This window comes from Leucoraja erinacea, chromosome 26 (genome assembly GCF_028641065.1).
Source record: "Leucoraja erinacea ecotype New England chromosome 26, Leri_hhj_1, whole genome shotgun sequence".
Classification (NCBI taxonomy): Eukaryota; Metazoa; Chordata; class Chondrichthyes; order Rajiformes; family Rajidae; genus Leucoraja; species Leucoraja erinaceus.
In genome coordinates this window covers 14405246-14430417 of record NC_073402.1, presented here as the reverse complement: position 1 = coordinate 14430417, position 25172 = coordinate 14405246, and the positions used below count along the sequence as shown (strand labels likewise).

At 42.5% G+C, this 25172-nt stretch overlaps 1 protein-coding gene across 1 annotated transcript in view; it reads right to left on the bottom strand.

The window, feature by feature from the left end:
- Positions 1 to 21008, bottom strand: part of LOC129709671 (disks large-associated protein 2-like) — a 562214-nt gene extending 541206 nt beyond the window's left edge. Inside the window, exon 1 of the mRNA XM_055656173.1 lies at positions 18806 to 21008. The gene's annotated coding sequence lies outside the window, so the exon portion shown is untranslated. The remainder of the gene's footprint in view (positions 1 to 18805) is intronic.
- Positions 21009 to 25172: the final 4164 nt, after the last annotated feature.

The window sequence follows — 25172 nt, the reverse complement described above, 5'->3', positions numbered from 1 at the left end:
GGCAAGACAAATCAAAATAGGACGTACATGGTAAATGGTAGGGAATTGAAGAATACAGTTGAACAGAGGGATCTGGGAATAAACGTGCATAGTTCCTTGAAGGTGGAATCTCATATAGATAGGGTGGTAAAGAAAGCTTTTGGTGTGCTAGCCTTTATAAATCAGAGCATTGAGTATAGAAGCTGGGATGTAATGTTAAAATTGTACAAGGCATTGGTGAGACCAAATCTGGAGTATGGTGTACAATTTTGGTCGCCCAATTATAGGAAGGATGTCAACAAAATAGAGAGAGTACAGAGGAGATTTACTAGAATGTTGCCGGTTTCAACAACTAAGTTACAGAGATAGGTTGAATAAGTTAGGTCTTTATTCTCTGGAGCGCAGAAGGTTAAGGGGGGACTTGATAGAGGTCTTTAAAATGATGAGAGGGATAGACAGAGTTGATGTGGACAAGCTTTCCCTTTGAGAATAGGGAAGATTCAAACAAGAGGACATGACTTCAGAATTAAGGGACAGAAGTTTAGGGGTAACATGAGGGGGAACTTCTTTACTCAGAGAGTGGTAGCGGTGTGGAATGAGCTTCCAGTGGAAGTGGTGGAGGCAGGTTCGTTGGTATCATTTAAAAATAAATTGGATAGGCATATGGATGAGAAGGGAATGGAGGGTTATGGTGTGAGTGCAGGCAGGTGGGACTAAGGGAAAAAAAGTTGTGTCGGCACGGACTTGTAGGGCCGAGATGGCCTGTTTCCGTGCTGTAGTTGTTATATAATTATATGGTTATATGATACACACTATTGATGCATACCATCACAAAGAAAACACTGGTTATACCTATAGCATGACTAAATATCATAAATCCACTGTAGAACTCAAACAAATACAATTAATAGATTGAGCAGTAAAGATAACATTTTACACATTGAACGGTCTCCATAATATGGTCAGTGAATGGCATCATTCACAGTCGATATAGAGTGATAAAGTGATAGAGCATGGAAACAGGCTCTTCAGCCCAACTTGCCCATACCGACCAACATGTCCCAACTACACTAGTCCCACCTGCCTGCCTCCCCAAGTCTCTCCAAACCTGTCCTACTCAAGTACATGTCCATTTGTTTCTTAAACATTGTAATAGTCCCTGCCTCAACTACCTCCTCTGGCAGCTTGTTCCATACCCCCACCACCCTTTGTGTGAAAAAAGTTACCCCTCAGATTCTTATTAAATCTTTTCCCCACTCACATTAAACCTGTGTCCTCTGGTCCTCGATTCACCTACTCTGGGCAAGAGTATCATTCATCATCAATTTGTGTAACATGCTGCCTTGCAACAATTAAATGACAGATTGATTCAGCAAAACCATCATAATCATAGTGAAGTGGGATCCATCATTTCCATAACATATAGGATTCTGAGTGTTCTCAGTAGAATTAATGTGGATAGTACGTTCTCTTGTAAAGGAAACTGGAACAAAGAAACACTGTTCAAAACAAAATAAAGTCATCTAATTAGATTAGATTAGATTAGATTAGATTACTTTATTAATGGATAAGATGCAAGGTAATTTTTATCATCTGAGGGTCATGAGTTTTTGGAATCTTCATCCTCAAAGTGACAGCTCCTGCTTTTAATTAAGGCAGGAGAATGGGTTGAGAAGGAATGATAGGTCTGCCATGATTGCATGGCGGAGTGCACTCGATGGGCCAAATGGCCTAAAAATGACTTCTGAAGGCTTGTTAATGGGTGAAAAAATTATGAGATTCTTCTTAACGCAGGACAGAGCTGATTTTTAAGCCAATGATTCACTAACTAATTAAAATTCTCAGAAATCATGTCACAAAGCAGCAATTATGTTAACTGATCTTTGAATACGTGGAAGAAATGAATGCTAATTTTCACAGAAAGAAGAGTCAAAAGCATAATAAACCAATGTATTACACAGAAAACATCAAAACAAAACCTAATTTAAGCACGTTGTCACAGTAATAGATAATAGACATCAGGTGCAGGAGTAGGTCATTCGGCCCTTCGAGCCAATAGCACCATTCAATGTGATCATGACTGATCATTCAAAATCAGAACCTCTTCCTGCCTTCTCCCCATATACCCTAACTTGGCTATCTTTAAGAGCCCTATCAAGCTCTCTCTTGAAAGTATCCAGAGAGCTGGCCTCCACCGCCCTCTGGGGCAGAGAATTGCACAGACTCACAACTCACAGACTCACAACTGTGTGAAAAAGTGTTTCCTCATCTCCTTTCTAAATGTCTTACCCTTATTCTTAAACTGTGGCCCCTGGTTCTGGACTCCCCCAGCATTGGGAACATGTTTCCTGTCTCTAGCATATCCAAACCCTTAATAATCTTATATGTTTCAATAAGATCCCCCCTCAAAGTCAAAGTCAATTTTATTTGTCACATGCACCCGAAGGTACAGTGAAATGAATTTGCCAGCAGCGATGCAATTAAAAAGAACACACAATACACAATAGGTTATAACACAATCATCCACCACAGCATTCTTCACCGTGATGGAAGGCACAAAGTTTAGCCAGTCCTCCTCCTTCTTCATCCATTGTCGGGGCCATAACACATTACGAGGCTTGGAGGTCCCGAATCGGCGCTTTCTTACCGGAGACCGCGGCTTCAGGATGTTATAGGCCGCAAGCCGGCGGCCGGAGCTCTCAGGCGATCCCCGACGAGGGACCCCAGGATGGTAAGTCCACGCTGCGCCCACAACTAGAAGCTCCGCAGCCCACGGCTTCTAGGTGTTGTAGGCCGCAGGCTGGTGGTCGGAGCTCTTCTCTGGCGTTCCCCGGCTAGGGATCGCCCGACTCTGCGATGGAAAGTCCGCGCTTCGCCCGCTGCTGAAGGTCCACCCCGACTCCAGGAAAGGCCGCTCCAATCGATGGTGTTAGGCCGTGAGAGAGGCGACATGGAGGCGACCAAAAGCAGTTCCCCCCTTTCCTCTCTCAACCACCCCCCACACAAGACATACCGAGAGACACTAAAACAGACATTTGGACACACTAAAAAGAACAAAAAAAGGTGAAATAATGGACAGACTGCTGGCAGGGCAGCTGACTCGCAGCGCCCCCACTGACCTCTCATCCTTCTAAATTCCAGAGTGTACAAGTCCAGCCGCTCCATTCTCTCAGCATATGACAGTTCCGCCATCCCGGGAATTAACCTGGTGAACCTATGCTGCACTCCATCAATAGCAAGAATGTCCTTCCTCAAATTAGGGGACCAAAACTGAACACAATACTCCAGGTGTGGTCTCACTAGGGACCTGTATAACTGCAGAAGGACCTCTTTGCTCCTATACTCAACTCCTCTTGTTATGAAGGCCAACATGCCAATCGCTTTCTTCACTTCTCCACTTTCTTCACTGCCTGCTGTACCTGCATGCTTACTTTGCATGCTTAAGTAATGTATGCACTTTCTGGAGGAACTATACTATACACACTATCTAACCAGTTACCCAGCCTTGATAAGCTCAAGACACATTATAGCAATCCAGAACTGCAGTTGTAATTCACTATAGATTGAAAGTAAAATAAATCTTGACAAGAAATGAATGCCTAAAATGTAATGTTTCATGTGGCTTTATGTTCCGATGAAAGCTTGCTCAATTTCATCCTCCACAAATGTTACCAGTTCTGCTTAGTACTTTTCAAAATGTTGTTTTGTTTTAACAACATTATTCAAAATAGTATTTCATCAATAATCTGATACACTAGGTGGGACTAGTGTAGATGGGGCATGTTGGTCGGTATGGACTAGTTGGGCCGAAGGGTCTGCTGCCATACTGTAATACTCTATGACTAAACACAGGAACACACTGGCGCAGAATGTGCACATGTAGCAGTTGTTCCGTGTTGTATGTGTGTTTTGTATAGAGCCATTGGAAAATTGCATGAACACTGGAGAGGATCTTTAATCTTCAGCTAGCCCCAATATCTCCTGCACGCTGCAATGCACAGACACATGTTGAATCACAAATTGTGATAATCATCTAGATATTTCTGCTTCTGCAATGAAAGCTTCCTGTTCCTGTAGAATCCCAGCATATTTGCAGAGCATGCCGGACTTCCGCAGTCAATACTTCTGCAGAAAGATGCAGTCAATGCGTGGCCAATTTTTCTGATGTATTTACGGGAAATTGGTCAGAAAATAGAAACAAATATACGTTGATCAGCTAAAATAAGGTTCGCATGGAGCATCGATTTGCTGGGCCTTGTTCCTGCATCAAAAATTCAACATGATACTTGGTGTTCTATCACTCAAACTGCACACAATTATTTTCAAATTTGGCTCCAACACAAGCGATCCTGCATTAGCACATTGAACGACTGACTCCTCTGTTCTTATCAGCAGTCGGCTTACTCCATTAACACCATTGAATTCAAGAGCACATTGCGTTAAATGATAATACCGCAGAAACATTCACTCTGCCAATGCACTTGCCATCACCTTTCAGCCAACTGGCATAAGGAGGCAATGCTCATGGGGCATTCTGAGGATATCCCACCTAATGCTAGAGCTACTCAAGGTCACCCTTCAAGATCATCTGCAGATTCTTCCTTAGCAAAGCACCAATTTAGCTGCAACCTCAGTGCAGGAACCGCAAGACAAGTGAAAGCATACAGAAGGCAACCACTACATGCTGGGGAATAATTTTAAACTCTGTACTTTTGTTTCAAAAGATGTGTAAATACAGCTCTGACTACATATTGGTATATTATTGCCGAGTGTACTAAGATTCAGTGAACAGCTTTGTTTGACATCCAAACCATACCACACATGGCACGATCAAACCATACAGGAGTCCAATTGGTGGTACAAAAAGAGAAAGGAAACAGAGCATAGTGTTACAGCTATGGAGAAAATGCAGATAAATAGAAAGTGCTAAAACAGCAATGAGGTAGATTGGGAGATTGGAAATAATCCTTAGTTTATCAGAGGTCTGACCAAAAGTATGATAACACCAGGAAAGAGGCTGTTCTTGAATCTGGTGAGACATGCTTTCAAGCTTTTGTATCTCTGCCCAATAGGAATGGGGAGAAGAGGGAATGACGGGGTGTGTGCTGATCGTGATTATGTTGGCTAGTTTCTCAAGGCAGCATGAAGTGTATGGGAAGGAACTGCAGCTGCTGGTTTAAACTGAAGATAGACGCAAAATGCTGGAGGAACTCAGCGGGCCAGGCAGCATCTCTGGAGAGAAGGAATAGGTGATGCTTCGGGTCGAGACCCTTCTGCAGTGTAGATGGATTTGATGAGCATGTGTGGGAGAATAGGGCAGAGATGAGGCTGCATGGTGCGATGGGCTGGACTGCATCAACAACTCTCTGAAATTTACTGCGGTCTTTGTCAGAGCAGTTGCCAAAACAAGCCGCGATGCATCCGTATAAGATACTCTCAATGGTGCATATGTAGGAATTGTTAAGAGTGGTGGTGGATCCGCGGTGGTGGATGTTTATATTAACTTTTATGTACAGTGCCCTGCCCTCCATAATGTTTGGGACAAAGACCCATCATTTATTTATTCGCCTCTGTAACCATAATTTGAGATTTGTAATTGTGAAAAATCATATGTGATTAAAGTGCACATTGACAGATTTAATACAGGCCATTTTTACACATTTTGGTTTCACCATGTAGAAATTACAGCAATGTTTATACATAGTCCCCCCATTTCAGGGCACCAGAATGCTTGGGACACAGCAATGTCATGTAAATGACAGTAGTCATGTTTAGTATGTTGTTGCATATCCTTTGCATGCAATAACTGCATGAAGTCTGCAATTCATGGACATCACAAGTTGCTGGGTGTCTTCTCTGGTGATGCTCTGCCAGGCCTGTATTACAGTGTGGAGGTCCAATACATGTCCCTCATGCGCTGGACGTCATGGTGAAGATGAGAGGCCTGTATTACAGCCATTTTTAGCTTATGCTTGTGTTGGGGGATAGTCCCTTTCAGTTTTCTCTTCAGCATATAAAAGGCATGCTCGATTGAGTTCAGATCGGGTGATTGACTTGGCCACTCAAGAATTGACAATTTTTTAGCTTTGAAAAACTCCTTTGTTGCTTTAGCAGTATGTTTCGGATCATTGTCTTGCTGTAGAACGAACCGCCTGCCAATGAGTTTTGAGGCAGTTGTTTGAACTTGAGTAGATAGGATTTGATTATACACTTCAGAATTCATAATGCTACTACCATCAGGAAATTAACCTTCATCTCATCTGTCCACAAGACCTTTTTTCCAGAACTGTGGTTGCTCTTTTAAGTACTTGGCAAACTGTAATCTGGCCATCCTATTTTTATGGCTAACCAGTGGTTTGTATCTTGCAGTGTAGCCTCTGTATTTCTGTTTATGAAGTCTTCTGTGGACAATGGTCATTGACAAATCCACACCTGACTCCTGAAGAGTGTTTCTGATCTGTCGGACTGGTGTTTGGGGATTTTTCTTTATTGTAGATAATTCTTCTGTCATCAGCTGTGGAGGTTGTCCTTGGCCTACCAGTCACTTTGTGATTAGTAAGCTCACCAGTGCTCTATTTCTTAATGATGCTCCAAACAGTTGATTTTGGCAATCCTAAGGTTTGTCTGATGTCTCCAACAGTCTTGTTACTCAGTCTCATAATGACTTTCATTGACACAACTTTGGTCCTCATGTTGATCAACAGCAATAAAAGTTTCCAAGGGTGTTGGAAAGACTGGAGGAAAGACTAGGTGCTGAGACCTCTCTTATACCTACATTAAGGAGGCATTTAAACATACCTGCGCAATTACAAACACCCGTGAAGCCACGTGTCCCAAACATTATGCTGCCCTGAAATGGGGGGACTAGGTATAGACACAGCTGTAATTTCAACATGGTGAAATCAAAATGTATAAAAATACCCTTTAATAAAATATGCCACTTTAACCACATGTGATTTTTTATATTCCAATTCTCAAATTGTGGAGTACAGAGGCAAATAAATAAATGATGGGTCATTGTCCCAAACATAATGGAGGGCACTGTAGTTGTGTGGCTTGTTGCTTTTTTTGGTATGGCTGTACAGTAATTTGAATTTCACCGTACTTTAATTGGTACATATGACAATAAACTGACCTTGAACTGCAATCATTGGAGACCCACCAAATTTCCTTCTGAGGTAGTAAAGGCATTGGTGTGCTTTCTTGGTCACAGCATCTGGACCAGGATGAATTGTTAAGTGATAAACACACTGAGTAACATGAAGCTCGCAACCACCTCCACTTCAACACCACTGATGGAGGCTAGGGCATGTACTCCACCTCGTTTCCTGATGTTAATAAGTAGCTCCTTTGTTTTGTTGACATTGAGAGAGAGAAGTTGTTGTTTTAATAATATATCACTGCACTCTTTATCACTGTCTCATCATCGTTCAAGATCTACCCTACTACAGTATGGGGTGTATAGTAAGGGGCTGAGAATGAAGCATTGCATGTGGGATGTTTCATCGCCAATCCTTACCGATTGTGGTCTATGTATTAGGAAGTTAAGGATCCATGGTTGACCTGTAGTTTATAAATAGGAGTCTGACGTAGGTATCCTTGTTACGCAGAAGTTCCAGGGATGAGTGTGGGGCTGGAGAGATGGTGTCTGCCATGGATCTGTGACAATGGAAGACAAATTGTGGTGGTTAAACACTGTTGGAGATTAGAATTGATGTGAAATATGACCATCCTCTCGAAGCACGTCATGATGGTGGATGTCAAAGTCATTGGACGACTACAAATGGGCCTCATACTCATGTGAAAAATTATCAAATGCATGGATGTTCAGTAACATGAAAGAAGGCAAGATGATAGCACGGGAGGATAAAGAATATTTGTTTTATTATTTTACGTGTACACTCATTGGGACAATCAATGGGAAATCAGCATTTGATAATCATTGCAAATTGTCATATTATCTTGTTGTGGTAAAGATAGGGGGCAAAGTCTGAAGGAGCAGGTATTCCTGCTAAGTTATTCTATGTGATAGAACTTGCAGGCTTGCAAACAGCTGTCAAAATAAGTTGCTGCAGGTTTGAGCAATGTATTTTGTAGATGTTGCATTCAACAGCCACAGAGAGACAGTGACAGAGGAAGGTAACATACAACAAGGTGGGCCATTTGCCAATCATGCAGACAGCTTCATCCCTGATGATCTTCAGCATCTTGAGTGTTTCTGAAGCAGCAGATCCTAACAAGAGCACTTCATTACACTCCTGTCTTCCACCTTATAAATGCTAGAAAGGCTTTCGGGAGTCAGGAGTTCAGATACTGTACCTACTTCAGACTACCCATATTCTGATGTACTCGTGCATTCACGGTAATCAGGTCTCCATTGGCAAACCCTCCAAACAAGAGCCAGAAAGTACATCCTGTCGCCTACTGCTTTCTACCACAGTGCAGCTGAAGACAAAGGCTGTGTCCCACATAAGAGATTAGTATACAAACTTAAAGTACACAGCATTGGGGGTTCAGTATTGATGTGGATAAAAGAACTGGCTGGCAAACAGGAAGCAAAGAGTAGGAGTAAACGGGTCCTTTTCACAATGGCAGGCAGTGACTAGTGGGGTACCGCAAGGCTCAGTGCTGGGACCCCAGCTATTTACAATATATATTAATGATCTGGATGAGGGAATTGAAGGCAATATCTCCAAGTTTGCGGATGACACTAAGCTGGGGGGCAGTGTTAGCTGTGAGGAGGATGCTAGGAGACTGCAAGGTGACTTGGATAGGCTGGGTGAGTGGGCAAATGTTTGGCAGATGCAGTATAATGTGGACAAATGTGAGGTTATCCATTTTGGTGGCAAAAACAGGAAAGCAGACTATTATCTAAATGGTGGCCGACTAGGTAAAGGGGAGATGCAGCGAGACCTGGGTGTCATGGTACACCAGTCATTGAAAGTAGGCATGCAGGTGCAGCAGGCAGTGAAGAAAGCGAATGGTATGTTGCTTTAATAGCAAAAGGATTTTGAGTATAGGAGCAGGGAGGTTCTACTGCAGTTGTACAGGGTCTTGGTGAGACCACACCTGGAGTATTGCGTACAGTTTTGGTCTCCAAATCTGAGGAAGGACATTATTGCTATAGAGGGAGTGCAGAGAAGGTTCACCAGACTGATTCCTGGGATGTCAGGACTGTCTTATGAAGAAAGACTGGATAGACTTGGTTTATACTCTCTCTAGAATTTAGGAGATTGAAAGGGGATCTTATAGAAACTTACAAAATTCTTAAGGGGTTGGACAGGCTAGATGCAGGAAGATTGCTCCTGATGTTGGGGAAGTCCAGGGTCACAGCTTAAGGATAAAGGGGAAATCCTTTAAAACCGAGATGAGAAGAACTTTTTTCACACAGAGAGTGGTGAGCCTCTGGAACTCTCTGCCGCAGAGGGTAGTCGAGGCCAGTTCATTGGCTATATTTAAGAGGGAGTTAGATGTGGCCCTTGTGGCTAAGGGGATCAGAGGGTATGGAGAGAAGACAGGTACGGGATACTGAGTTGGAAGATCAGCCATGATCATATTGAATGGCGGTGCAGGCTCGAAGGGCCGAATGGCCTACTCCTGCACCTAATTTCTATGTTTCTATGTTTCTATGTGTCCATGCACACAAGACTTGAGAACAATACAAACCTTCCCAACGCAAATGTTCTCTCTGTGCCCTGAAACAGCGACTGTGTTTCCGATGACATGGCTGACTGTATTGCTGTTGATTTGAGAATGCTTTATTTGTATAGACTCTCCAAGTGGCTGGAGTAACCCATTGGGATTATCCACAATTCACATGCAATTTGCACATTTATATAAAAAATCCCTCACAATTCCAATGGAGTTTGGTGTTGTGTACTGGAGACTTTAAGTCCACGGGTTGCAAGCAGACACCTGCTACACCATTGGGTAGACCACCTGCCTGTGAACTCAGATTAAAAATGGGTTGTCATGATTCAAATAGCAAATCAGCACATACATTTCAGAGGGAATGGTATAATGCAGCCTAATTTCACGGCTCAGATGTTTTTGACTCTATTCTGATTTTTTTGTGTGCTGCATACATTTGATTCAATTAACCAGTATGATTGTAGTGTGGGTAACAAATCATCCAAATCAAACACTTTATCAGGCATTTTAATACAGAAAACTATTTGTTCCTTAATCCATTGGAGTGGCTGTTTGATAAACCAGTAATGAACTTGGCCACTTTAGGCAGATCATGTCCCCATTCACTTGAACACACCAACATAAATATAGTCACAGATGTAGAGATAGTGAATTGTTTACATTGAATTTACAGGACAGTTACAGTCCTTTGAACCCAACAGTGTTTATATTTCTCCAAAGCTTTTTAATGGCCTTTGCAGTCCACCCTATCAACACTTCCAAATTACCTTTCAATATTTTTATTCTTTGTACCCCAAACACTCTACATTCCCTGAAATTGACATCAAAAGTAAATAGGGTGGTCAATAAGGCATTTGTTACATTACCTTTTATTAACCAGGGTATTGAGTATAAAAGTTGGGATGTTATGTTACGGTTGTCCAAGATGTTGGTGAAGCCGCATTTGGAGCATTGCGTCCAGTTTTGATCAGACTGCATTAGGAAGAACGTCCCTGAACTGGAAAGAGTGCAGAAGAGATTTATGGGAATGTTTCCAGGACTTGATCTATAGGGAATGGTTAGGCAGACCAGGACTTTATTCCTTGGAGAGGCTGAGGGGTGGGTGATCTTTTCAAGGTACAGTATATATGATCATGGGGAAAATAGATAGGGTGAATACACCCAATCTTTTATCCAGTGTAGGGAAAACAAGAATCAGAGGACATGGATTTACGGTGAGAAGAGAAAGATTTAATAAAAATTTGAGGGGCAACCTTTTTCACACTCAGAGTGGCGGACATATATGGAGTAAGCTGCCAGAGGAGGTAGTTGAGGTAGGTACTATAACAACATTTAAGGCATTTGGACAGGGACATGGATAGGAAAGACTTAGAGGGATATAGGCCTAACACAGGCAGATGGGCCTAGTGGAAATGGACAGCAAGGGCAAGTTGGGTCGATGGGCCTGTTTCCATGCTGTATGACACTTTGACGACATTCTTACCATTCATGTAGTTAAAGATTTTATTCAAATTTCTAATTCGATTTATTTATTTGATTTAACTCTATGGTCTTTTGTGGCACACTGTGCACTTGAAAACATCTTCTTTATGTCTCATTGTCTGATATGCACGTTTTAAACAACAAACAACTGCTGGATGAACGCAAGCAGCATCGGGGGGTGGGGGGGTGGGGGGGGGGTAGAGGGGTAGAAGGAGGGATAATTAACACTTCAGATTGAAACCTTGCGTTGGGACTGAGGTGGAGAGGGAAGATAGCCAGCAACACAAAAGGGGTAGTGTTGAGAAGGGCCTGTTGGTGACCGAGGAGGGGTGAAGGAGGATGGACAGTTGGAGCCAGGGAGGGGTGTGGAACAATTACCCACTATCCACTTATTCATTACCCCCCTTCCTCTTCCTCCTGGCTATCTATCCTCTCAACTCTTTGTTCTGATGCAGTGTCCCGAAACATACACAATTCATTTCCCTCCACAAATGCTGCTTGACCGTACTGTTCCTCCAGCAGATTGCCTGTTGCTTCAGATTCTAGCATTTGCGGTCCTCCATTAAGACGTTGACGACTTTTATCAAAATATTAATCAGTATCTTGTCTTGCGAGTGAGCACCAAAGTCACCTCAATTTTTCATGATGTTTTTACACTGTCAGTTTTGGTATCATTAAAAGCTTTTGTTTAGCCAACTCTGTGTCATTTTTTGTAGATTGAGAAACTTACTCTGTCCTTACTAGGTTCTGTACAGATTTAATATAACTTTCCCTCAGATAACTTCACAAGTTCATCAAAGTGCCTGATGCATAGCTGAAATGAAATATGGGTTCCGTTGCCTCCCACATACTAACAAAGTACCCAAATATTTTCTCTGCACTGAAATTGATGGTGGCCATTTCAGGCAGACCTCTCAAATCAGTAAAGATGATGGTTCTTGACATAACATGGCACAACAGCGGCTTGGAAACAATACAGTGGATCTCCTCATTTCAGCATCACTGCTCTGTGCCCACATGAACTGTAACCTTAAGGGCATTATTTGTGTTCCACTTGGGCATCATTTGTGCGTCATTTACGCAACATCATTTAGGCATCACGATGCACGCATGGCGTGCATTACGCGCACATGGCACGTGGTGAGGCGTGGTGGCGTAGGCAGTGACGCGCTGTAGCGCGCGGCGCCCCAGGATTTAGGGATTCTCAAAATCCTCGCACGCCACCTGCGTGACGCACAATTGATGCCCAAGTAGGACAGTCCCTTTACTGTTCACATGCTAGATAACGCGTCACAAACAAACGTCTCTCGTTGATAGACACAAACATGAATTTGAAGCTATTGACCCCTCCATTGCTTCCCACCAACAAAGGTAAGTGCAAGATCACTCAGCTTGCTCTTCCCTTAACATCAGCAAGCCAAGGTAGTTGGTTGCTGATCTGAGGAAGAAAGAGGGTGAATCCTGTCCCCATCAGCAGAGCTGCTGTAGAGATGGTCGACTGCTTCAAGTTCCCAAGCAACCATATCACCAGCCACCGAACCTGAACCCCTCACTCTGATGCAATGAATAAAAAGGCACATTGGCATGTATACTTTCTGGGGCATCTGATAAATATCATTAAAGATGCCTGCTACCCCAGCCATTCTCTTTTTCTCAATTCTACCTTCTGGGAGAAAGTACAGGAGCTTTAAAGATTAAAATATCCAGGATTGAGACCAGTTTCTGCCGCACAGACTCCTGAACCAATCACCTTTCCCACATCCTTCCCCCCAGAAGTACTCCCACATCCTCTAACTCTGCCATATTTAATTATTTCACGATTGTACTTTTTGTTTGCACTATTTCAGATTGTTCTTCAATCTTGCACTATTCTGCTGTTTTGTTTGTGTCATTGTATTTATTGTTGTATCTATCATTACTGTGTAGGGAGGAACTGCAGATGCAGGTTTCAACCGAAGATAGGCATAAAAAGCTGGAGGACCGACAGCATCTCTGGAGAGAAGGAATGGGTGACGTTTCGGGTCAAGACCCTTCTATGGTTTATTCTGGAAAGTATATATGCCAATGCACTTTTTTGATCTGCATCAGTGTGAAGTAGTCAGGTTAGGTTTACTCTGTGCACTTCATGTGAACAAGGAATGTCATTGCACCCTGGTGTATATGGCAAGAAAATAATCTGAAATTGAATGGTATTCTCCATTTGCAAAGATGAACGAAGAACGTACTGAAAAATCTGATACTGAAAACGACGATTATTTGATGGCCACGTGTTGGTGTCCGAGGCATTCTATTATAATTAGAGGGTATTTGAAAACTTGTCTAATTAGAGCTAATTTACAGATGGTGGAGGAAGCAAAAGGAGTTATTTTCATATTCCATCTGGCTTCCAATCTCAGATCCACGGTTACATATGGGGTTTCTGGCATTCATTTATAATTCTAGCCAACACAATGTTGAAAAGCTACGCATGTTAAATTATCATATTTGTAGGAAGAAACTGCAGATGCTGGTTTAAACCGAAGATAGACACAAAATGCTGGAGCAACTCAGCGGGGTCAGGCAGCATCTCTGTAGAGAAGGAATGAGTGCCTTTTCGAGTCGAGACCCTTCTTCAGATGCCTAATATCAGTACTGTAACTCCTTACTTTTTCAGCAACAGGAGAAAGGTGTTCCAGGACAAGGCTGCAGCTCTGTCCACAGTGAACCTGAATTCTGGTCCTCCAGCGAGTAACACCAGGTGTCACTTGTGCTAGGGATTGAAACGAGAAGCTTTGCAACTGCCACACCACCCACAACATTGCCAATATATCTGCTAGGCAGCATTATTTTAACGCGCGATTCGCTCGGACAGTAGCAGAGAAAATATTCCGCGCTTTCTGCTTTCCAGCCCCATGAAACATTAAAACACTTTCACTGGGAGAATGAAGTGATTAATTAATATGGTAGCAGGAGTACATAGTTGACATTGTCATTAAATGTTTTCACGATTATGAAAAAAATCCCTTCCTCTCTTACTGTATGAGAAATATTAAAGGTCAGGAAACAGAAACTTCAAATAAATAAATTGGGTAAACGTACTGTAACTACAATGGGTCGGATTCTTTGTAACCTCGCTGTGATTGATGTTAAATATAGTCTTCCACAAAACCCAAAAATATATATTTATGCAATCCTCACAACTAATGAAGTATTTACTCTGAAGTGGGGATAGAGGGCTAGAGTTAATTGTACCAGGCCATGCACACATAATGCATCCCTCATTTTGATGTCAAAATTATTTGTAATAGTAACATAAAGCAACTTTGAAAGCAGGAAAATAGAACAGGTTGGTTCATTAGTGATTCACTGCAGTACAATCCAGAGTGAAATTAAATACAAAACTGAGTCGCGTAGAACTGGTGTAAATGGGAGGGAATAATACAGTTGTTATGTATAAGAAGGGATTGCAGATGCTGGTCTAAACCGAAGATAGACACAAAAAGCTGGAGTAACTCAGCGGGACAGGCAGAATCTCTGGAGAGAAGGAATGGGTGATGTTTTGGGTCAAGACTCTTCTTCAGTATATAGGCAGTTAGTTTAATAATTGTGAACATGGAGATTAAGAAAAGTTTAGAGATCAAACATAATATAGCTGCATGTAAAATCTTACAGCTGCTGACGTATTTGCACAGGAGGCCATTCAGCCCATTGGATCCATGTCAGCCATCAGCAGGACAATCTTATCCGCACCATTCCCATCCCTACGTAGACGTACAAATTCTCTCTCACTTCCCGTCAACTTCCCTTTGGTTCCGTTGCATCAAGGAATAATTTACAGGTACCACGAAGTCTACCGACCCATCTTTGAGACACAAGAAGCCGCAAATGCTGGAATCTTAATCAAGACGCACAGTGCTGGAGAAATTCAACAGGTCGTAGAGTCATAGCATGAAAAATACCACGTGAAAAGGTCAGGCAGCATCTGTGGAGGGATAGACAGGCGATGATTCGGGTTGGGACATGAAGAAGGGTCCTGACATGAAACCTCACCTGGCCATTTCTTCCACAGAAGCTGCCTGACCCACTGAGTTCCTGCGGCAGTTTTTGTTTCGATCAATGCTCCTCTAAAATGTGGCAGGAAACTAGAGCACCCAATAGAATCCCACACAAATCACAGAGAATGTGAAACTTCCGCACAGACCTATGTAAAGTGAGGATCCAGTCCTGACGTTATTGACTTAAGGGCCTGTCCCACTTGACGATTTTTTCAGCGACTGCCAGCGTCATATCAGTGTCGCCATTTCAGAATCCAGCGGCGACAAAAAATGTTGCGACACTTGAAAAAACACCGCGCGTCACACGTCTTCACGCCGCGTCGAGCCACGTCAACATTTTTCAGTGACCTGATACAATAATTATGCCGGCAGTCACCGAAAAAAATCGGCAAGTGGGACAGGCACTTTAGAGACATCAACACTAACCGCTGGACCACCCCACTGCCTACGTATCAACTTATATATTTCAATGTTCCATGTGTGTTTTGATAAGTTATTTCAAATAATCCATTATTTCCAGACTTCAGAAAGAGAATTACAACCAATGAAGTACTTTGGAGGTACTGTCACTGTGAAATGCTGTAAACTTAGTAGCCAACTTGAACAAAGCAACTGCCAAGAAAAGTATTATGCCAGTTTATAGGCGCCGGTTAAAAAACTTGTCATGCACCGCACCGGTCTTAATGTGTTTATACATGATCTATCATCTGCACACACATGCATACACACCACAATCTCTGACATATTGATACAGGTTAGGTAATTGCTGAGGCGTTACTATGCAGGCCAACACATGGAAAGAAAGAAGTTGTCTATTTCCAATATTAGAAGACAACCAACATTAAACCTGACTGTTTCTATCACAAATATCTGATCCACAATATCAGCTTTACAGGTGAGTGCAAATTAAGAATCCATCTCCTGTGGTTTCAATTCTAAGCAGCACAAGTCTTGAAAATATATTCGGTGTGGAAAGCGGAGAGAGAACAAGCTCCTCTTGAAGTTGTCAGGGTGCAATCAAGGCTCCCAATTGCCGCCAATATGCATCACAGTCCTCAGAAGCTTTTGGTTTGATAATTGAGGTTTCTTTCCAGCTGTCATCAGGCAACTGAACCGTTTTCCCAACAACTAGCGAGCAATCCCATACTATCTACCTCATCTTTGATCGGACTTTACTGGCTTTATCTTGCACTAAATGTTATTTACGATATTCCCTTTACCATGTATCTGTATACTGTGGATGGCTCGATTGTAATCATGTATTATCTTTCTGCTGACTGGTTAGCATTGGGTCGGTGCCAGCGAGATGTCCGGAGAGGACCCGGTGGCGAGAGTGGAGAGGTTAATGTTGCGGGTCAATGATGGCACCGACCGACGGACGAGGGTGGACCACGTGGAAGTGAGGCTGTCACTGCCAAGGAGAACCTGTCATGGGGGCACTGCCATGAGGAGGGGGTGGGGGGGGTGGAGATCAAAGGGGAACCTGGTGCCGGGATACATTGTAATTTTGTAAGCGCCCTTTATGGGCGACTATTTGCATACCTTGGATATGCAAAAGAATTTCACTGTGACTTGTCACATGTGACAATAATCAATTCAATTCATTTCAACAAAAATTTTTCACTGTACCTCGGTACATGTTGTAGTAGCCATTTAGCTTAACTCAGTATGGAATAACTATAGCCAGTTGCATTTAAATTTTATCTGCCTGTAATTATGTGGGTGGGATTTATTACCTAGTTGGAGACGTGTTTGCGGCTGGGATTCTCGTGCAGACGCTATTAGTATTGAAGATGCGTGGGGGAGAGGTCACAGCTTTCGACCATGCACTAGTTTGACTACGAGTAAGATCAAAATGTACTTCAACAAGTTTGGATGAATATCTCACTGATTTTACTATGACAATAAAGATACTATTAATTAAGAAACTGTTTAGAAGATTTATTCTTCGATGGCATTGAATGTCTCTGGAGAGGTTGTGGATGCGTATCGATATAATCTCCTTACCACCGTCTTCAATCATAGTGGCTAGAGGAAAGATTCTTCGAACGATATAATAATCTGCCATTACACACGTTACAATAAACTCATTCACCAAAATCTCCCTCCTCTGTTCCTCAGTAGCAGAAGGGCAAGTCACATCCACCCCCTACCATAATTATGTTGGTAATCAAAAGGAACATTAGCTTCATAAGTTTGTTTTAATATATCCTGAACTTTACGTCGGGGAGCAGGTTAACAAAAAGTATATAATTTAGGAGATTTTTCACTGGTTTTGTTTAACACAAGGATTCAGCTGTCAGTGGCGGGCTCAACAGTTGTTGATGGCAGAGTACCTTCCAAGACATTACCACATGTCTGACAGGATAACATCACCTCACCCAAAATCTGATCAATACTACAGTGTTATATTTCCCATTCGAACTTTACTCAGTCCAATTAAACAAGGAAATACCAGTAAAAGTTTTTACTGTCAAGTAAAGTTTTACCAGTGTTTTTACGTACAGGTTCCCCTCTCCCAGCCTATCCATGCTCGAAGTGACAACAGCTGCAGAAACTCTAAACGAAATCTTCATGCCCCATGTTTTCAAGTTAGCTTGCATCTTATAAATAGGGGTATTTAATATTCCAGTACCACATTGTAGTCTCTTCACAAATACCACAAACACACTTGCGAACCTGACAAACTTGTGTTGCAATATCAATGCCTCAGAATTTTCATCATTTAGTTTTCAAATTCAATCAATAACTATTATTTTTAAGATACCAACTCTTTCTGGCCACCGCTCGTAATCTCTGCAAAAATATATTCCCTCTCAATTTCCTTTGTGCACATGAGAAGAACAGACAGAGGGTGTGACAATATTAATTCTCAGTAGAAATCTTGTGCACAAAACCAATGTCTCCATTTAATTTCTTGGTTATTGCATTCAGTAGAGGCACAATGTGGAGATGGCGATATGTGGATGTCTGAGAAAAGCATGATTTGGGGTGAAAGAATTCTGCTTCTGTTCCTTTTCACTCCACAACAGAGAAGAGAATCACCATAAGCTTCAGAAGCCCATTGAATTCCTGGCTACAGTAAATCGAATCATAGCACGTGTCACCATCTGCTTTTCAGCTTACTCTTACCGAAATGAAAAGAGATCACTTCAGCTCGATTGGATTTTTTTTTTAAATTTGAAGAAAAAAAAATTCCGCCGAATAATCCCACTTTTAACTGCAGATGTTTCATTATAGATGTGCCGTGCTGTGACTATACTACAGAACTGAAGGGACATGCAGCAAACACAATGCAGCCAATCCCTTCAAATGGAGCTACTTTGGCGGTGTTTGCAGCTAAACCATCCTTTACTAATCGCGCTACGGATCGCCCCGCATCCTCGCTACAATAAAACTCAATGGAACAGCACCACAGCGAGTGGCAAGGCGAAAAAACAAGCCTACCTTGAATCTCATCTTCCATTTCTACGGAGATAATTTGAAAGGCTGTCGAACGCTAAGTGCATGCGCCGGCAGAAAACATTATAGTCTCCTATTCAAGGAATTTGCAGCAAGTCAGGAAATACTAGCTGGGAGGGAGGGAGGGAGGGAGGGGATGGGATGGGTAGTGGGTACCACGCCGAGGGGTTTTTCACACTGACGAGACCGTCTCTTACCTCCAACCTCCGTTTACAAGGCTAATCCCAATCTCATTCCCTGCGAGGGTAGCTGCCGGCTGCGGTGTGCACTCAGAACAACAAATCCTCCCTCGGGAGACTCGCTAAAATAGGTCTTCCTAACCTCCGAATGGTTTGACTTCAGCTGGGTGACAATTTGTTCTGCGGCTGCACTGCAGCGGATGGTCCCTGTTTCACAGTAGCAGGCATTGGAATTACAAGGAGCGGAGTGCGTTCTGGACCCTGCAGCAACGCCTTGGGAGAAGGTAGCAGCGCAACGCTAAGGCATTTGGTGCTAACTTGCCTCTTAACACACAACGACCGGCATATTTTATTTTTTTTGCTGCTCACCTCTTCTGGAGGGAGGGGATTTTTTTTTTTAAAACGGCTTTATTGTTGCGCTAAGGAATCCATTCCCGAGTTAGAAGCAGGCATTCCAGATTCCAGCAACACCATCGGATGCTCGGGTTGCCATATATGGACATCCTCCTGTGCAAAGGGTTTTCATAACAGCTAATAGTTCCATCAAAGTCTAATCTATTTATTGGGCACGCGGCGTGCCAGATGCCGTGTCGCATTTCATCGCGACACTTAATGTCGAGGTGGTCGGGGAGCAGAAGGCAAACCCCAGCCTGCAACCCAGTAGGTTAAAGGAGAATGCAATGCTCTCCATCCTCTTTTGTTGCACACACACACACTACTCCGCACACTGCCCCACACACACTATCTCACACACATACACTATCACAACACACACACACTATCACAACACACACACACTATCACAAACACACACACCGCGCACGCACACACATACTCCTACATACTCCTGCACACGCACGCACACTACCCCGCACACTACCCCGCACATACACCATCACACACACTATCACACAAACTACCCCAGCTCTTGCTGTCCTCTCTGTGTCGCTCCTTCTACACTCTGCAGGTGAACTCTGCTGAAATCATTTGGACCGTACCTGGTCTAAAGTGTGCCACACCATCACCCGTGCCGTTTTTGTTTAAAAAGTGCTTCATGGTCAACCCTGTGGCAGTCAGCAAAAGTGCCCGCCGGGATCACATGTTACTGGGGAAATACAGGCGCGCAGTGAGTCCAGAATGGCATTATTTAATTTCAGGTGTATTTAATTTTCAGACGGGATATTTGTAAAGGGGATAACTTTTTGCTGCAAATATCATTTGCTGCATGGCGCGTTTTCCCCCCATCATTGACATATATTGTTCGCTTCATGCGCTGGTCATTGCAAACGTGAGACAAGTGTAGACAGAGCGAATGTAAAAACAAGGAACTACCGATGCTGGTTTATACCAACGATAGACACACAGTACTAGGATAACTCAGCGGGTCAGGCAGCATTACTGGAGAAAAAGGATGAGCTACATTTCGTGGCGGGACTTTTCTTCAGACTGGACTCCTTCAGACGTCTTCAGTCTGAAGAAGAGTCCCGACCCGAAGCATTCAACCATAATTTGCCACCAGAGATGCTGCCTGACCCACTGAGGTACTCCAGCACTTTGTGTCTTTCTGTAAACAGAGCGAGTCTGCTCCTCTCCAATTGCTTCCATCTCACTCACCTCTAGAACCCACCTTGTTCATCATTATAATATTTCAAATGTGAGATCATTTGCCAACATTCCCCCTTTCACCAATATCATCAAAACTTAATTAGTTCAGTATTTCATTGGTTATTCACCAGTAATTCACACTGTGAAGTCCCGCAGCACTTCCCTTCGCGTTATTTAACCCTATCTACATTTATTCCTGAATCGAACGGCAAACCTAATGTACTCGGGGACTTCAAGGAACACTCTATGAACCAATGAGTTGAACAGAGGGAAGAGAATGGTCTATTTTACAACTTGCTTCTCTCCAATTAGTCTCTATATCTGACATTTCATCTTCTGTCCCTAACAATACCATAGTTTCCCCTTAGCCTTTCTGCACAAAACAACCTTTGATTTTTCAGCTTCTACTCATTCTAGGGTCCTTAATTATTTTTCCATAGATGTTCACCAACGCAAAATCCAACCAGAAACATGAGCTGGCTATTCTTATTCAGATACTGGCCCACCCATTAAAAGCATTTTTTTTTAAATTTAGCTGAAACTGGTGAAAGAAATGTTTAAGAAGGAACTGCAGATGCTGGAAAATTGAAGGTAGACAAAATGCTGGAGAAACTCAGCGGGTGAGGCAGCATCTATGGAGCGAAGGAAATAGGCAACGTTTCGGGCCGAAACGTTGCCCATTTCCTTCGCTCCATAGATGCTGCCTTACCCGCTCAATTTCTCCAGCATTTTTGTCTACCTGAAAGAAATGTTGCCTTTAAAACTTCAAATTTATGTTTGTTGAAATTAACTTAATGGATGTCACTACAATTGAGTCCACTGAGTCATCTCTTGCATTATCAGTTATGCATGTGTATGACAAGAAAGTATATTTACTCATTAATGGATGATCCCACTAAACACACTTCTCATGCTCGGATGATTTTATAACAGGAAAAGTTTCCCCACTGGAAAACTAGACATTAAATATTTGTGACTTTGCTGGATTTTTAGTTTTTGCAGTGCTGATTGTCAATGGCATTCAAAATTGTAGTGTTGATAAAACTACTTTTAATCGACAGCATAATTTTTCCATTACAAGCCGACCAACTAAATCCAACGTTTGGTAGGCAGGATGTGTGCATCCATATCCAGACAGGAAGTGGGCATTGCTTTTTGAGTCAATCAATAGACAATAGGCAATAAGCAATAGGTGCAGGAGTAGGCCATTCGGCCCTTCGAGCCAGCACCGCCATTCAATGTGATCATGGCTGATCATCCACAATCAGTACCCCGTTCCTGCCTTCTCCCCACATTCCCTGACTCCGCTATCTATATATAAGAGCTCTATCTAACTCTCTCTCTCGAGCATCCAGAGAACCGGCCTCCACTGCCTTCTGAGGCAGAGAATTCCACAGACTCATAACTCTGGGAATAATTTTCCAGGTGGAATTGTGTTACCTGACATACTGAAAAAAGACTAAATAATGTCACCGAGATGTGTAGGAAGTAACTGCAGATGCCGGTTTGAAACGAAGGTAGACGCAAAAAGCTGGAGTAACTCTGCGGGTCAGACAGCATTTCTGGAGAAAAGGAAGAGATAACGTCTCAGGTCCAGACTCTTTTTCAGACCCTATTGCCTAGTATCCTTGAAACAAGCATTTTTGTTAACAAATAAAGCCTTGTTGATACCCAACTAAAGCTGGTTTTAAAGCAGCAATTATATAATATAGTTAATTAAATCTGATTTTGAGGAGTGGAATCTTTTTCGAGTGCATTTTAAGATCACAAAATGGACTAATGTACAGAAATAAATCGAGTTTATGTCTCACAGTACATGCTTAAACAGGCACTGTCCAGCCACTGCCAATTTAGTCAGGAGGCTGAATAGTTCTCCACACTCTTTAATCATCAGAAAACCTGTGATGATGAAATGGTGCAACTTAGGTCAAAGGTACTTCGGTATTAGAGTATAACATGTACATTTATACAACTCCAATTTACCCACCACAGAATATTGAACCCAATAACAAAAGGACTGCATGCTTATTTATATGCATTCCTCTCTAGTTGTTTTTTTTTCATTCGCAAATTCTTAGATTGAAATTAGCTAGATGCATGATTCATCGCAGGGTCGTGGGAATTTGGCAGCTATGTTAGTAATTATGCACTTGGTTTCATTTCATGAATATACAGATGGTATACAATTCCATTTTTAATTCTGGTTGTTTCATGTATGGATGAATGAACACAAGTAAATTCTTCACAGCATACCTGGTGATACACAAAATGGAAATCTTCCCTGGATTCTCACTTTTGGACAATTTAAAGATATATATATTTCAGTGCATTTAATAACTTGGCTACCATATATTAAAATGGATGACTTGTTCTGGGCCTACACAAGGAAAGCCACGATACCTGGTGACCTTCATAGCCATAGGATCCATGCTGTGAATTGTTCTTTGGACACCACTTTAGAAGTTCAGCCAAATCTATTATCTATTGTCATGCTGGTGTGAAAACTCTTTTAGAGGGATAATAAGAACTCACAGCTTGAGCCTGACAGGACAACTAAAATGGTGCCCGTGGCAATTAAGAATTTCTCTTTGGAACTGCAAAAGCCATAATGATAGTAATTTATGTACCTTTTTAGATAATTGCCAGGTATTTTAAGATATACAAAAAGGTATAAGCTGTTTTCCTTACCAAAACCACTTATTATGATAAACACTATTAAAAACAACACATCTAATGGAAAAAGTAACATGCCACAGATTACAACGCCAGAGACCTGGTTTCCATCCTGACCTTGAAGTGTGTGGAGTTTGCCCGTTCTCTCTGTGGCCACATTAGTTTCCTCCAGGTGCTCCAAGTTTCCTCCCACATCCGAAAGACGTGCGGGTTTGTACGCTAATTCCCCATTGTGAAATTGTCCCTAATGCGTAGGGAGTGGATGAGAAAGTGGGGTAACATAGAACTAGTGTGAACGGGTGATCGACATTGACATGGTGGGCCAAAGAGCCTGTTTCCATGCTGTATATCTCTAAGCTGATCTCCAGCTGAAGGAAACCTTTTAATATGACTTGGGAATGTTAGAAGTAACACGTTTGAATTTGCAGGGGAGGTGGAGAAGCAGAGAAATAAGGGTGTAACGGCGTGGAGATCAGGAGAAAATTATTGATGATAAACAGAAGAACGTAGTAAAGCATGGCAAGTTACAAAAGGAAACCCTGAGGGAGGTGTAAATGAGAGGAGATGAATGAAATCTGAAATTACCTGAGGAGACAAAAGTGCTGAAAGCTGCAGTGCGAGATAGTTTAGTTTAGTGAAACAGTGTGAAAACAGGCCATTCGGCCCACCAAGTTCACGCAATCCCTGCACATTAATACAATCCTGGGGTCAAGGAAAGAGCGTTCATTTCACGACCCTGTTTCCACCAATCTTTCCACCACTACGCACAAGAAGCACAAGCAGCACAAGAAGCGCAAGAAGCCATTGTACGCAGATGCCGAGAAGTGTGATCAGCTCTGACTGAACAATTTCTAATCTTGTAGTGTGGACTCGATAAGAAGAATACAATCCAACACACACTAAGGACAAGTTACAATTTTACCAAAGCCAATCAACCTACAAACTTGTACGTCTTTGGAGTGTGGGAGGAAATCAGAGATCCCAGAAAAAACCCATGCAGGTCACGGGGAGAACATACAAATTCCATACAGACAGCACTCGTAGACATGATCGAACCCAGGTCTCTGGTGCTGTAAGGCAGCAACTCTACCGCTGTGCCACTATGCCACCCTATGGATGTCCTCAGGAGACAAAAGTGCTGAAAGGTTAAGTGTGAGATAAAGGACTAGAATGGCTAATTATCCAAATGTATTTAATGCCGTGTTCAGTGTAGAAGACAGCGATGGCCCCTGGCAGGAGATGAGGTGGTGCTCACTTGTTCTTATCTCGGGCATATTTTTTGGAGAAGACAAAAGCAAAGAGGCCAAAATAGGAGTGGAACTGATAAATAAATCGACATGCAACAAGAAACTCAAGTCGTGTTTGTAGATTAGATGCAGTTCTTCTGCAAAATACATTTGTTCCAAAGGGCCTCTATAAAACCATGAGAGGAATAGAACGGATAGATGCACAGCGTCTCTCGCCCAGAGTAGGGGAATTGAAAACCAGGGGACATAGGTTTAAGGTGAAGGGGGAAAGATTTAATAGGAATCTGAGGGGTAACCTTTTTCACACAAAGGGTGGTGGGTGTATGGAATGAGCTGCCAAAGGATGTAATTGAGTTAGGGACTGTTGAAAAAACAAATGGACAGGTACATGAGTAGGACAGGTTTGGAGAGAACCTGTAGGAATGAACTGCAGATGCTGGTGTTAATCAAAGGTAGACACAAAATGCTGGAGTAACTCAGCGGAACAGGCAGCATCTCTAGAGAGAAGGAATGGGTGACACTTCTTCAGACTGAAGAAGGGTCTGGACCTGAAACGTCACCTATTCCTTCCGTTGCCTTCAGGTAGGAGGTACAGGAGCCTGGAATCTGCAACAAGCAGGTTCAGGAGCAGCTTTTCCCCCCATAGCCATCAGACTATTAAACTCAACTCAAACAAAAATCTGAACTTTAATAGCCTATTGCACTTTATCTGGTTATTTATGTGTGTATATATATATATATATATTCAATGGTATATGGACACACTGATCTGTTCTGTTTTTATTTATGCCTATAATATTCTGTTGTGCTGAAGCAAAGCAAGAATGTAATTGTCCTATCTGGGACACATGACAATAAAC